We start from the raw sequence: 16619 nt of genomic DNA, 5'->3' as shown, positions 1-16619 counted from the left end.
TGCATCTTGAGGTGATACTTAAAATCTGTCTCAGCCACTGCTACTTTATTACAAGAGTTAATTCCTGAACCAGGGGCAATAATAATAATTTTAAATAATAATAATAACATATACATTTTTAATTGAATATGTATATGAGAATGTATATATTATAATGTTGTGTATAATACTATAGACACAGCCACTTGATTGAGAGATTTATTTGTGATGGAATAATTACTTTATAATTTTATTGGAGGTTTACACACATGTTGTACAGTTAATCTGAGCCGTGCGTGCATTAATTTAAGTGATGACAGATATTATGGGAGTGGCTTGATGCAGCGCAGGAGATGCAGAGAATTTGATCTTGACCCTTAAGAAACTTTAATACTGTCACGTTACAAATCTGCTTCAAATTGAGTTAAAAATGTAATTACAACATTGAAATGAAAATGTAAAGGGTGTACAAATACTGTATAAAATCATTTAATCCAGATATTTAAATCCAATCCGCAAATTCGTTTGAAGAACCAAATTAGCCAGACATCAGTTATCACGATTAAAAGATCTGGGATCTGTCAAATCATCTCAGATGTATTAAGCGAGGTACGAAGAACGGACCCCAGTTCTCCTCTGTCCACACATGCTCCTCAGCGAAGATTAGTCTATAAAGACATTACAAACATTTATAATGTAACAAAAAATGCTGTTCTTTTGAACTTTCTATTAATCAAAGAACTGTTGTTCATTCACTCTAGCGAGCTGTTAACTCAAGAACTGAAAACTGATTGGGTATCAAAACAGTTCCATGGTAAAGACCTGTTTAAAAACATTTTGTATAAGTAAAACTGCTTAAATTACTGATGCACGATATATCGGCCACCATATCAGTATCGGCCGATATATGTTCTTTTTTTAATATAAATAATGGATTATTTCCTTCGGCTGAGACACTTCAGATGCACACTGTTCGCCATGATGGTTTTAAATTGCATGAAATATGATTGGAATCACCTCAAAAAGGGAAAATACAGTTAAGTGCAACATGTGCAGCTCAAGTCTGTCATATAGGCTACATCAAATTATAATGAGAACATTATATGGGCTCGTTTCCACCGAGCGGTACGGTGAGCGGTACGCAATTTTTTGCGTAAAGTCGGATCAGGGTTTACAGTCCCGAATCGTACCGTACTGAACCGCACCGCACCGCACCGCTCGTTAGGAAACGAGCCATAATTGTGTGCTTGGGACAAATTGTTTTGTAATCAGACTCTCAAAAAGTGTATAAAAATTTGGATTTAGATTTATCGTCCAATATTTCAGTTATCTGCTTTCAAATATAAAGAATTATAGGTTAACAGCATCGGCCAAAATGTTCATATCATCTCCTAGCTTAAATGATTATCACATTGGTTCCCAAGTTAACAACATAAATTTCAGTCTGTTTCCTCACAATACACTATTAGAGAATTTAGAGCATAACTCGTATGGACACTACTTGTATGGTCTTTTTCTCATTTGAAATTCTTTAAAAAATCTTGTCTTGTCTTCCACAGAGAAAAAAAAAGGTTATAGGTACAATAACATAAGGATGAGTAAACAATGACTGAGTGAATCTTTGGGTGAACTATTCCTTTAATACACCCAATTAAACACAAAAGATGTGAGCAGTGCTTCATTAGCAAGTTTACAATCTCAACATCAGCCCCTTCATAGGCACAATGAAGCTAAAACCATTTTCCAATGGAAGCTTGTGAAACTTGTTTTTAACTAACATTTGTGCCCGCCAAACTGTAGTCAGAAGCTCCCTACTAAAAAATCAGTCACGATTCACAGAAACCTCGAGCCACCTTGCGCTTGTGGCACGCTTGAGAGTGGTCCGCCCCCGACAGATGAGGGGAGAGCGATCTCACGGGCCTGGCTCTTTAACAATACACATTTACAGAGCGGCAGCCCACACACTGCCGCCTACACATGGGCGTCACATCTCCCCGCACAACTCTGACACCCCTTCTGGACACACTGTTTGGAAGAGAAAAGGAGTGTGGATTTCTGGGTAATGGCAAAATGAGTCACTGTGGTCACTCTGTACCCCTCGGCTCTACCTACTTACCTGCACCTATTCACAACCCACACAGAGGACACAACACACATTAACGTCTTCCAGCCCACACATTCACCTCCATTACACACACACACACACACACACACTTGTCTTCAGCCCACACACATCAACTAGTTGCTCAAGGAACGTCCTACGCCTGCCATCGTTGGTCCTCAAATGTCTTGCAGTCTCTCGGATGTCTGTCACACAACACAGTAAAAGCATTCCTTCATAAAAGAGAGGGGAGATATTTCCAAATCTCTTTCTTCTTCTTGCCTTTGAGAAACACTACAATCACTATTGTGAGCATAATGACACTTTATGAGTAATGTTAAGTGTGTTAGACGTTTTAATAAGATAAAATTCTTTCTTTATCTTTATCCCGGCCACATTTTTGTATGCTATTTGTTGGTAACAATGTGAAAAAAATTCCAGTTGCAGTTCAAATTACGTATGCGTGTATTTGTATATACTATATATTATATATTGTCTAAATACATTCAAATTAAAACACTACAAATTAAACTTACAAAATAAACTATAACAGCAAAGTTAACTTAAATGTAATAATATGAGAACTGAGCTTAAAATTTTGCTACTGTTTGCATAGAACATATATTTTCCAAATTATAACACACACACACACACACACACACACACACAAATAGCTGCACATTTCTGCTTTTAAACCCTCCAGGGTGTTCCATTGACTTATATTTTAAGTATATATATATTGTTTTGTTTTTACAAATTGAAGGATTAGTACAGACAGCACTGATGCTGTAAACAGAGCTGAAACTTTACAGGAACATTAATATAAAAATTGCTTTATGCAAGTTATCATAATACCAGAACTCACTATTGAAATATAATCAGGGAATTGTTACTCAGAAGCATATAGGAAACCTCAGTGTGTCATACGGCAATAAAACAAAGCTTCGTGAAATTGAGTGCCACATAAAGGCGATTGGACAACCATGTTAAAAGCAGCCCTTTGGCTGTCTCATACTGCACAATGTAAGCTCAATAGTAAATCTATATAACCACAAGTCATGCATTTCAACTGTAGCAGTTGCCCTCTCTGAACTTGGTATTATAAATTTATTTTATTGTGTCATTAATTTTTCTATACCATAATAGGCCACAAAGTGCTCTTTATTTAAAGCATCAAAAAATCCAAGTATCTGACGTTAGCTTCTTCTTCCAGTACTAGTAGACAGCCGATTTATGGTGACTTTATATGCCAAAAACAACAGGAGACCGCATTTTTTCTGACTCACTATTTTTTCACTGAAGGATGACTGGCTAGGCTACTGTTGTTGATCCTATTAATGAAGAATACAAGCTTGATTTTAACTGGAAGTAACTTACAAGTTGTAAGGGAGTGTTGAACAACATTGAACAACATTACCAGCCCTGAATGCTGATGAACCAGACAGTTGATGGCAGCCATTGACTTCCATAGGGGGGAAAATATATTATGGAAGTCAATAGCTACCGTCAACTGTCTGGTTCCCAACATTCTCTAAAATATCTTCTTATGGGTTCAGCAGAAGAAAGAAACTCATACAAGTTTGGAACAACTTCAAGGTGAGTAAATAATGACAGAATTTTCATTTTTGGTTGAATTATCCCTAACAGGAAAACCAGCGCAGCAAGGCAAGGATCGCAATTATGTCTGCAAAACGAAACGTGACGGTTATTAAAATCAAAGTCTCTGGATTACAAACGAGTGGTTCCTCAGTAGGTCACAACTGTCAGATGTACTACGCCTTAACCCCGTTTTACTTAAGAAGCAAGGTTTCCCCAGTGCCTTGTGGATGCCAGCGGCCAATCTAGCACTTGAACCCAAAGTCTTCTGCGACCTAAAAGGACTGCAGTGGCGGGCCCTCAACGGCTTACTTCCACATGGACACATCTTAGCAGAGGCTCCTTTGTGTGATCCACAGTCTTCATTACTCCTCAGTCACATGGCTACTGTTTCCATGGTGGTGGTTGCCATGGTGACGCATATATTCAGACCAGTAGAGGTTTGCACCATTAACCAATGGAACTAATGCTTATATGCTAAAGGGCTTCATTAAAAGAAGAAAAAGTTTTATGTTCCTTCAAATTCCATTTAAAGTTTTGTGCTTTTCATGCCTCAGAGCTGTTGAGAGCATTTCAGTACGCCGCTAAAAGATCTGACCAGCAGAACGGAAAGAATGTGTGTTCTGACAACAATGGATGCTGATAATTAACAAACACAAAAAACTGGACATGGTCATTATAGCACAAGCAGAATGAAAATTGTTAAATGGGAAGGAATCTTCAATCGACCGACTGATTAGTGAAATGAAGTACAAAAAGCAAAACAGCAATGTTATCAGGCAAGCTTAATTCAGAAAGCTTTATCAGATCTTATCAATGCCAATAGAGGAGATTACAGAATATTGGGATCCATCACACACACACACACACACACACACACACACACAGACATCCAACATTAGCCCTCATGCAAGTATGTTATTATTATTATACATTTAATTTGGTATTTTGATTTCCAATCTCAGTTTAAAATGTTCTTAGATAATTTTTATTTTGTTTGTATCTTCAGAAAATATCTAATTGTGGGTTCTTTTGGACAGAATAAACAGACTTTGAAATCTGTGGACTCTGACAGACCAAAATCTGCAGACTTGCGCAGACTTTCAGCAACTACTGTTGACCTATCCAGACTGCAAATCTGGGTAAAAAACAGAAGTCATGTAATGTATTCCAGCCTTGAGACTTGCTGCTGCTATAAAAAAACAACATACATGAATTACCCATAGCAGAAATATACAGGTGGAGCTGGGGAAGGTGGAGGGTTTCTGAAAGCACGCTGCAACTGCTACAGCAAATGCTGACTAAGTATTTGAAGGTTGAGCAGCGAGCTCATTGGCAACTGATACAGCAGGAACCAATCAGCTGTGTCCTATAAAGATTTATGTGATTGCAAGCAGACTGAGTTAATTGCAAATAATTGCATTTATTTTTTGTTCTTTTTTTACAGATGCAAATGTTTTCACTGCTAGTTATTCATGTCAAGATTTCATTAACGATAATAATCTTGACATAAATGCAGATGCTTATAGATATAAACATGACATACATAGCCTGGATGCCAGCCGAACTTAGCCTCACCCACAACATGTGAGGTTGGGAAGTTCGGTCTGGACTGGATCCATTGTGGAGCAACTATGCTTGAACCAGAGCTGTTCAGACCAATCAAATCGTCAGGGCAGGCTTTATACGATGATGGACAACAGATCAACAGTAACTTAACAGTAACAGTGATGGATCAACAGTAACTTAATCATCCATGTCACCAAAGAGCGCTTGGGTTGAATTGTATTGTAGAGTTCTAATCCTAAACGGAGAACTTGTTCGTATATGCATTCACCTTTAAGATTTCTCTCAAAAATGATGATCGTGTTGGTAAGTACTCCGTGTATCCTTAAATTATTTTTACAACACCGGCAAAGATCGTTTACACTCATCTTCTCCTTCTACTTCTTCCAGCGTGCGCGCAATAAACAACTATGCGTCGCTCAACATACGTCACTTACTCCGTTGCTCTGATTGGTTATAGGTCTATCCAATTGAGTGCTGAGGCATTTTCTTTCCTGGTTCGGTTGAAACGCCCCAAAATCACAGCCCAATGGAGCAGTATCAGACTCATATTCTGACTAGAATCAGTATGACGACTTCAGGCTATGACATTCGCATAATACTTCTATTCCAATATGTATCATAAATAATGCAGTGCAAGTTATTTCCAGCATTGCTGCAGGGGCGCTTTTGGGCTTCCAATGACAATTTTCTGTTTTAGTTAAACTACAATCATGATGGACAACAAAAGAGTGTTGCTAAGTTACACTAGTGTTCAGAAGTTCGGGGTAAGTACAAATTTTTAATGTTTTGAAAGAAGTCTCTTATGCTCTCCAAGGCTGCATTTATTTGATCAAAAATACAGTAAAAAGAGTAATATTGTGAAATATTATTAATTTAAAATGACTCTTTTGTAATTTTGATATATTTTAAAATGTAATTTATTCCTGCGATGGTAAAGCTGAATGTTCAGTACCCATTATTCCAGTCTTCAGTGAACCTTCAAGAAACATTGCTAATTATTATCAATGTAGAAAAAAGTCCAGTTAGCTGCTTAATCTTTGTGGAAACCGTGACACCGATTTTGTCCAGGGTTATAAATGTCTTAATTGTCACTTTTAATCAATTTAATGCATCCTTGCTGAATAAAATCATTACTTAATTAGTTTCTTTAAAAACAAAAAATCTTATTGATCCTAAACTTTTGACCAGTAGTGTAGATCTATGTTGACTGCTTGAGTACACAGGTTTGCTAATGAGTGCACATTAAAGATGGCCTTATACTTGCCCAAGTAGTCACATCTGAGTTCGCATATACGCTTGTGTACTTGCATATACTGTACTGTAGTATGTTTCTGGTCTTGGCATCGACTGGAGTGACAGCTCTGTTGGAGGCCTTGCATGTAAGCTCCTTCCCTTTGAGGCTGAACTACAGCAGCCAGATAAAGCTGTCTGGAGTCCAGACTCTGACAGGCTTAGCTTCTGCCTCACCCTGCTCCTGTGCTAGCACAAACAAACAACCACATACTGCTCCATAAAACACCAGAATCAACTGCAAGAATGAGTTCAAAGAGTTCAAAGTTCATAGTTCCTTTACACTCAGAATAAATGAATACTTCTATTCAGCAATTGATTAATTGATCAAAAGTGACAGTAAAGGCTTTTGCATTATTACAAAAATTGATTTAATCAACAAACAATGGTTTCCACAAAATATTAAGCAGTAGTGCAACAGTTTTCAACATTGATATTTATAAGAAATCTATATATTAGAATGATTTCTGAAAGATCATGTGACCGAAGACTGCTAAAAATTCAGCTTTTCCATCACAGGAATAAATTACATTTTAAAATTTATTAAAATAGAAAAGTGTATTTATCTATGACAAAATCCCTTGAAAATCTTAATGATAATTTTAAAGTGGGAAATACTTTGGCTTGCCAAAATTAAATAAATATCGAATTAAAATAAAATTATAAATAAAAATAAATATCAAGACAGATACAAAAAAATCTAATATGTAAATAAATAACAATAATGTAAAATATTTTAAATTAATATTCAATAGACTTGATCTACTGTCATTGGAATAAGCATTTGATATGTTTCCTTAAAAAATGTCCTTTTACAGTTTTATAAAATGTCACATAATAAGGATAAGCATAGAAAAATGTGACAAACAGAAAGTAATTTTTAACTCTTGTATGATAAGATTAATTTACCTTACTTGTCATGCTTAAATGTCAACCACCCAAGTCTATTTTCTAGGATGACAGTAATTTAATTTATTCAGAAGGTGACTCCTGAAGTCTCTCGAAAAGTGGTTGCTGGAGCAGATCCTGGTCTGGGACACACACACACATTGGCTTTGGCAGTGAAAGGGATCATTGAGGCTGCAGTTATGCAGGGAGGGGAGTGTCTGTTCATGGATTAGCTGTACGTCACCTCCACAGTTACGTAAATCTGTGCCATAACAGTTACATGCAGCATGTACGTAACAGACAGAAACATTGAGAGCTCAATCTCTTCAAAGAGCCTTATTCTGCCACTCCACAGCCTATAGCAGATTCAATAAACACCTTCACCCAGAACAACCCAAGGGCCAGCTCACTGAAACTTCAGAAACCAATATGAGTATCTGACTCACCTAACGCTCATCTTTCACCTCGAGTGACAGTCCAGTCACACATCCAACAGTATTTGAAGAGGTCTGTTAGCCAGTAAATGGTGTTAAAAGCATGTAACAACCCCAAAGGAAGCCGTGAAAAGTGCCACAGTGTATGAGATGTAATAGCATATAGCCTATAAAAGATACAAGAAAAAAAAGACCATCCAAACTTCAACCAGAAGCAAAGGTGAATTGAGTAATTAATGCACCACTATCCACAGTCCTGCCTCAAACTCATGCTATTCTTATTTGGAACACAAAAAATGCATTTTTAGGTGAAAATTCAGGACAGTCTTTAAAATATAATGAAAGTGGATAGGGACTTAACATAAAAAGTAACATAAAAGTATAAAGTGCTCCATATGATACATCCCGCAAGAACTGAATGATATTTTTTTTTAATTGTATTGATTTGATTCTTGAGTTCAACTAACTGAGAGGAAGATTATCGGCGAATAATGATTGAAAGCTATTGTATATAAACAATTGTATTCTAATGAACATTTTTATGGTCTTATGGTGTTTTTTTGTTGTTGTTTTTTTTTGTCATTTTGGGGCTTGAAAGTGCCTGTTTATTACATTCACTTTCATTAGTTTAAAAAAAAATGCAGCCAGGATATTCTTCAAAAATTCCCCTTTTGTGTTCCATGAAAGAAAGACAAATTAATAAATGTTAACAGAAAGTACATTTTTGACTGAACTATGACTTTAGATGTCCCTTTACTGTGAGTGTATTAAAAATATTGAACCTAAACTTAAATCCATAAACACTGCAGTCTATTTTCATATTGATAAAACTGTAAATGGTGCATTTTAAAGCACATTCATGATCACTGTCCCACCAGCCAAGCTCCCATTCATTCACTACAGTTGCCCAACTCAATACATCATTGAACCGTGTGAAACATGCACACTAAAACACTCCCAGACACACATTTATCTTTCGGGCAGATGAGCTTACAGAGAACATCTGCCTTTATGACTATAACATTTATCATGCCCAAACTGAAACTGATATCCTACGCTGCAAAGAAATGCACGCTCTCCTTCAGAGGTCAGACACATTAAATGATTATAAACTGGACGTGAAAGACCTTTATTTGTTACCGCTGCCCTTTAGCCCTGGGGAAATTATAGGGATATGGATCAGATGGGGTGATGGTCCTCCTGCTGATAACCGGCCTCCTCATCATCAGCTGCCAGCAGTGCAGGTTCAAGGTAGAGAAAGATGCCGGCCCTTTGTTCTGCCCCAAGCTTAGTGGGGGAGGGTTATGGAGCAAGAAGAACCCATGGGTGGCTCAGAGTCAAACAGTGGCAGACAGATTAGACCACTAGACAGCTTAGGGCAATCCGTAATGACAACATCTAACTTGAGACACACCCAGAAAAGCAGACATGTTTCCATCCACCACACAAGATTATTCAAAAACAACAATCTACGACAATGATAATGATAATAATTATTATTATTAACGCAAATATCAACAATAGTTTATTATAAATGTTGCTTTATTAATATAATTAATATATTCTACTCAGATAATAATTTATAAATTAAATAAATAAATATTATATAAGTTCAATGCATTTAAATATAACATCATTATTTGAACAAGTATAGGTGCTGAATTATTGTTAAAATAATAATAATAATATATTACTGTAAATTGTGTTATATGAATCTAAATATCATATTCTATTCAGATAATAATTCATAAATTAAAGAAATAAAGATAAACAATTTCAGTACACTAAAATATAACTAGAATTTTTCAGGTACAGTCTAGGCAAATTTTTTTTTTTTTAAATGCCAAACATGTCGGCTGATGTAACACTCATTCTGTATTTGTGGAATGTGCATTATAGTGTTAGATGCTTGCGGTAATTGGATGTAGAGGTGACCTGCTTTTCGGGAGCCCACAGGGAGAACAGTGAGATCATTGTTTTGGGGTCCACAGCACTGCAGCTCACTTTCCATGAACAGTTCCCCAGTGAGAGTCCATTGCTACACTCTGAACACACTCACACTCATTTAAACAGTCCAAATAAACTTCCTGCTCTCACACACTGACTGTACCTGTTCGAAATTCATGTAAATTAATCTGGCACCAAAGGTCAAACCTGTCAAAGACACAATACCTTTGTTAAACCTGGGAACTGTACTATACAAAATGCCAAATAACATTTAATACATTGTCCTTACTTTATAGTAGGAAGAGCCTTGATTTTAATATTATTTGCAGCAAGCAATTAAGGCAAATTAACTTCCGTCCCCATGATTTCAGTGACTTCAAGCCGTGCTAACGCAAGGTAAAAACCATCTGCCGGTTTCTGCTGTCAGTGCAAAGCCAATGCCACAACTTAACAAGTGGTGGTTGACTTGTATGGGTTTTTAAATGGTCCATGCTTATATACCAAGAACTAGAGATCTGAGTGTCCAGACATACATAGGCTGAAATGGACTAATTAATATTTGTAAGATATACAAATGTATGTCCAGAAATAAAAAACATTTTTACAGAATATGTCCTCTAATTTCATTAAAATATCGGAAATAGAAATTAGCCTATTCATGACAACTGTTAATTTGCTATTGACAATAATCTCAAAAATGTATTGTTCATTTAGGCTGTTGAACATAGTTCTGTGCCAATTCTGTGGGTCATGTTACCCCAAGGGTCAAATTTTATATTTTTCCTTCAAAACTCCACAAATCTAAAAACAATAAGGTGTCCAGAAATCCCTCATCAACAAATAGACACCTTTAATATTATATATTATTATAATACAATGTAATAGATCACTATTTCCAGAGACACAAAATGACATCAATGAACCTCAAAACTATTCAGACTGTCTAAAGATACTAAAGTGCTGAGATGCGATTTTGTGCCATTTATGGTCCGGAGAAAAAATTAAGGTTGGGGGGTCATCTTGCCCCGGGGGGCATCTTACCCCGACTTACACTGTAGCATTTACATTTATGCATTTGGCAGACGCTTTCATCCAAAGCGACTTACAGTGCACTTATTACAGAGACAATCCCCCTGGAGGAACATGGAGTAAAGTGCCTTGCTCAAGGACAAACTGGTGGTGGCAACTGCTGTGATCGAACCAACCTTCTACGTATCAGTTCAGTGGTTAAACCCACTAGACCACCATCTCCTTACAAACTTGAATCGATTCATTTGCAGAAGTTATTACTCCACCACCAGCACGTGACGTCATTAACGACGGCCCTATATTGTTGAACTAACGTGAAACAATCAATGGCGGCGTTACCATGTTACTACAGTTTCAGTAAACAGCCTCTGAATTGGTACACATCTTATTTGTAAGCCGATTGATATAGGAGCAGTTTCCCGACATAAAATGTAGTATCACCATACACCATGGCAAACCTACAGTTCAACAGAATCCTCTGAGTTCAACAGTAGCTTCGAGATGCACTTAGGGCTCCCCGAGGACTCATCATGTCATGGCTTGAGTGATACGTGTCCGCCTGACTCAGGGAATGTTCTAGACCCTACAGCCTCATTGATCCAGCGAGCATGAGGTGATGAGAAGGTGGCTGGGATTAATGCCTTGCCTCACTACCATTTTATTAGACACACATTATGCATATACCTGCATCTTCAGAGCGTTTACAGCCAAAGGAAATCAATGGCCACAACATCGTACTATGCAAATCTAATCAGATCGAGTATATCAGTCTCTTATTTCACTTACAAGAACGGTTTGAAAGCAAAGTAGTGTTCCAATACACAAACAGCCTTTTGCGTTGTTTCACAGCAGGTAAAACCTTACAGTCTATTGGTAAAACCAGGGCACAACAACCACTCCACTGTGACAGGCTGTCATAGAAAGGTGCTCTTTGAGGATAAGCAGAAAACAGCAAGACAAGGACAAAGACCATTCTCTTTAAAATGTTAATGTAATCATAATACTCACTGAAGTACGCAAAGCAATTGTTTGCACAAGGGTTATAATAATGTAACTGTGATCTCTTTGTTTGCATGGTACACGACTCGCTTTGTATGCACAATGTACCTCCATAACCCCGACAGTACAGCTCAAGGACAACTTCATCCACACAAAACCCCAAAAAATGTGTTCCTTTAACTCCCGTTGGATATAATTTAGCATTACCTTTAATACAGGAAGTCAAACAATTAATTTAAAAAAATCAGTAGGTTGGGTGAAAAATGACTTCATTCTGTGTCATCCACACAAATTCCTTTAAAATCCTGAGGTTAATCACACTTCATTATTTTAATTGATTAATTTTCCTGCAGGTTTAATAAAGCAAAACCCCTTGAAAACTGCTAATTGAGCATTGCAGAAGAACATTATTTTGGTTGTGTTTCAGCTCTGCGTGACTGTGCGGATGAATATGGTTATCCTACTGATCAGAAAACATTCACTACTAGCTTAAGAGATATAATCAGTTTAGATGGAAAGGATCTTAAGCTGAGTAGCCGAAGACGTTACTGTAGTTATACCCATTAATAGACATGTTAATAAACATTAATACAATTAATTCCAGCACAGCGCTAAAACCAAAATGAAAGACACAATAGATAATATTTTACAATGAACTCTGTTAGCGAGCTAAATATGGCATAATAAAATACCTTACTCACCTGTTAAGTTTGTTTACATTTCACAATCCCTCAGTTCTCGCCATCTCCAAAAAGCCAATCCAATCTTGATTCTCGTTTTATTACGAGCTATGCCACTTTCTCTTTTATCTAGCAGACGCTCCTCTGTTCAAATTTTGTTTTAAAACAGGTGATTGCCCAGAGGTTCATGATTTAACATGCTCCGTGTCAACCTTTCTCACTTGTTGTGACAACTAACCTATGCCACTCCCATAAGTGTCTAAGTAGCCAGAGCAACTTTTTTCTATTTACCGGACACACACAAGTAGGGCTCGCTGCATTCTGTGGTGGACATCCAACCCGCCCACATCCAAAACATCACCCTGTGACTCCCCATCCCCGTTTCCCCCCGAAAAGTGGGTTTTGAGTGGGTTTCAGGCATAAAGGGTAGATTTTAGGTGGGTTTCAATATGTAGGTTCCAGATTAAAAGGTTTTTTTAGGCGCAGGTTTTGAGTGGGTTTCAGTGCGGTATGGCATAAAAAGAGAAATATAATAAGTAAATGAAACAGAATTAGGTGTGAGGTTTAAGTCTTCTCAATGCTTCTGTTTCAACGTTAATGAGGAAGCAAGATTTTTTTCCAAGTGGTACTCACTGCAGAATCAAATGACATCCAGCTCCACCTCTCAGGACATCTAATGGGGTGGAGGGATAGAGTTGTGGGTAAGGTTAGGGTGTGATATTCTAGCTCCACCCATTAGGCCCGAATTACATTCGCTCCACCTCTCTGGATGTCTAGCGAGGAGGAGCTAGACATAAGCTCCACCCATTTGCTCTGCAGTGAGCAGCCTCTCATTTCCACCCCCCAAACCACTTTACCAGAAATAATTTAGTAGTTTTAGGGATCAGTGTTTGGTGTAGGCAATCAGTATATGACCAATAAAATCTTAAGAATCGCCTGCAGGGCGGAGTTTCCATTGAAGTGGTTTGGTGTATTTGGACATGGCTGTGGCTTCTGGCATCACACTTGGATGTGGGCCAGGTTGGATGTCCAGTGCAGGCTGTAGCGAGACGCTTCTTGACACACACGGACGAGTGGCGTAACTACACAATTTTGCGCTAAAAGCATCCCGCTCTGTCTAAAATATAAACACTTACAATGGGCTTACCACAGTGAATAAGGGTAAGAATAAATGACAAAAAGTTAAATAGTGCAACTTTAATAAAGCAAACTCCCTGAACACACCTTAAAACCTGCTTAAAGGTTGTCAGGCTTTCACCAGACCAAGCTCAATTTAAGATTGAACATTGGTCTGGGGAGTCTGCTATGTATTTTCTACTGCACAAGAGGCGTGATAAACGAGCATAAATTAAATGACTCTGTACACAATTGGATAGTCCTTCAACCAGACCACAAGAGGCGTGATCAACGGGCAACGACACATCGCTTCTCTATCCGTCATCGTGTTAAACCCGCCAATAGCGCGCCAGGTGGATAAGCCAGTCTGTGATTGGTTCCCGCAAAAGTGTAACAGAAGCAGTAGAAATGAATGTACAGGTTTCCAGACTGAAATCAAATGGCCGGCAGATCAGGCTGGGTCCACCCAGTTTACCTTAAAGGTATAGTTCACTCAAAATGTATCTAAATATTTGACTTACCCTCATGCCGTCCTAAACCTGCATGACATTCAGAACTGTTTTTTTTTTTTTAAAAACGTTCCAAAAAACATAGCCTAATGTTAGTCTTTAAATAGACTTTCGTTGTATAGATATTTTTCAAGAAAAAAAATTATATGTGCTCCAAAGAATGACAGGTTTAGAACGACATGATGTTGTGCATGTGATGAAAATGATGACGTTCATTTTTTGGTTGAACTGTGAACGCATATCATTGGGTGGAAATCACTATTATAAACTATAGCGAACAAATGCACTCTTTTCAAATCATTAAAGTTCAATTTAAAAAATTGTGTTGGGTATGTTTTTTTTTTTTTTTTTTTAATCTTTTACCTATATCGTGGGAACCAACCAGACTGCCTACGATGAAATGACTTAATAAACATACTAAACAGCATCTTAATGAAATCATAACAATGTTTATGCGAAGCTTACGTTTAAGGGTATGGATTGAAAACATTATCTCAGTATAAAGGCAACATATGTCAATGGAAAGTCCCCACCAGGATACGCGCGTGCTAATGCAAGGGTCCAACTTTTTGTCTTCTTTTGAACATCTGTTGTATTTGATGAAGAGGGCAGTCTACTAACAGATGGTCATAGCTCATGACCGGTGGTGCGGACTCTGCGGAGTTTAGACACACAAACACTTGCATGCCAATGGACATTATAAGATAAATGGCACATACATATAGGGACTGCGCAGATATATCCGTCATCCAGTGAAGGGCGCTGCATTAAACCTCACAGCTCTGTTTTCAGGAACAAGCATGAGCCGGCAGACTGCCAATGCAGGAATGCATCATGTCTTATCAGAAACAGCATCATCATCACTGATGGAGTCTTTTATATGGTTTGTGAGACATTAACTGATTCTGATCTTTTTCCGCAAAACCTTTCATGGCAGGTGTTTAAAGATGGGAAAACATACTGTTCGAATGTAACCATAACCATCTACCATATATATATATATATATATACACACACATTTCAGCAGGGAAATATCAAATTCAGTACTGATAAAAAAAATAAGAGGTGCAGAATTACTCAGAGGTGCTTAACACTGGGTAGCTGTTGTTTCAGCACCATCTCTGCTGGACTGCAAAATCTCCTCTGCGACAAAACCAAATCATGTCTGTGACCAGGTCTCCTCCTTTTCATATGTAGACCAGATTAGCTGTATTAATAATGCACAACCTTAAAGACAAATCATATGACTATGACTATAAAATGAAAACCATTGGATTTCAGCACAAAGAAGCATTTTTAAACAGATAAAAATGAAGAATTTAAGCACTCCCTTGAGAATCCAATCAAATCAAAGTTCGAACACATTCTCAGAAGTTAAGCATTGTATCTGATCGAAATAAGGAGTGTTATTCCATCATTCTGAAGCACAGTATCAGCACCATTGCAGTGAATGGAACAATGCGTCCTTTCTCAAGCAATAGATTATCTGTCCCATTAACATCTTCAAAAGCACGTATTAGAGGAATTGAGATGTGTCGGAGAACTTCAGAGAATATGCAGATATACATATGCAAATCATGCTGACCGTTTAAACTCGATATTATGGCTTTATGTAAATAATGAAATATAGTGGTTTACCTGTTCGGCGTGTTGCGTCCGCTGCAGGCTTCCTCTCGGAGCGCTGTGTGAACGCCGGTGGTGGTGAAGAGCCGCCCACACTACATCCCGCCCACTGCCGCGTAATCCCGCCCACTACTGAATAATTACCGTAAATCACAGTGTGGACGTGCCCACCTTACTATACAGCGATATTTATCTTTCAGTAGATTTTTTAAAGGAATTAATTATTTATTTGACAAGGATGGATTACATTTAGCAAAATTAAAACATTTAAATTGTTACAAAAATTCCATTAAAAATAATTCCAATTCATCACATTTTTAAGGTTCCCACAAAAAGTATATCAACATGATCCGTTATTGATGATGATAATAAGAAATGTTTCGTGAGCATCGAATCAGCATATTGGAATGATATCTAAAGGATCATGTGACACTGAAGACAATTCATAGGAATAAATTACATTTTACAAAAGAATTGAAATAGAAAAGTTACTTTACAACCTATTTACATGTAATAATATTTCACAATAGCCTTTCCACAGAAGAAATGCATCGAGGTTTGAAAAGACAAGAGAATTAATTAAGTTTTAGTTTTAAGTAGATGTGTGACCTTAAAGTCCCCTATAGTCAATCATTTTAACCCTTAAAACTCCTCTTTGATCACCAAAATTACATATTTAAATGTTTTTTTTTCCCGTGAAAAAAATACTTCATACTTCTTAAAATAGCTTGAATGTAACTCTACATGCTGTTTCATATAGTAGGCTATACATGGAGCTATGAATATGCAATTTAGCCCCGCCTCCACTCACTCACGCCAGCTCAGAAAACCTGTTCCACTCAACTTTACTGTAGTAAAC

General features: G+C 37.4%; 1 protein-coding gene across 1 annotated transcript in view; it reads right to left on the bottom strand.

Annotated features, from left to right (window-relative positions):
• The window catches only part of map2 (microtubule-associated protein 2), a 123176-nt gene extending 107356 nt beyond the window's left edge, over positions 1-15820 (bottom strand). The window contains exon 1 of the mRNA XM_079822156.1: positions 15776-15820. The gene's annotated coding sequence lies outside the window, so the exon portion shown is untranslated. The remainder of the gene's footprint in view (positions 1-15775) is intronic.
• Positions 15821-16619: the final 799 nt, after the last annotated feature.

Source organism: Gobio gobio (genome assembly GCF_949357685.1).
Source record: "Gobio gobio genome assembly, chromosome: 7".
In the NCBI taxonomy this organism is placed as follows: Eukaryota; Metazoa; Chordata; class Actinopteri; order Cypriniformes; family Gobionidae; genus Gobio; species Gobio gobio.
The sequence above is the reverse complement of the archived record's forward strand: the minus strand, read 5'-3'. Positions and strand labels throughout refer to the sequence as shown.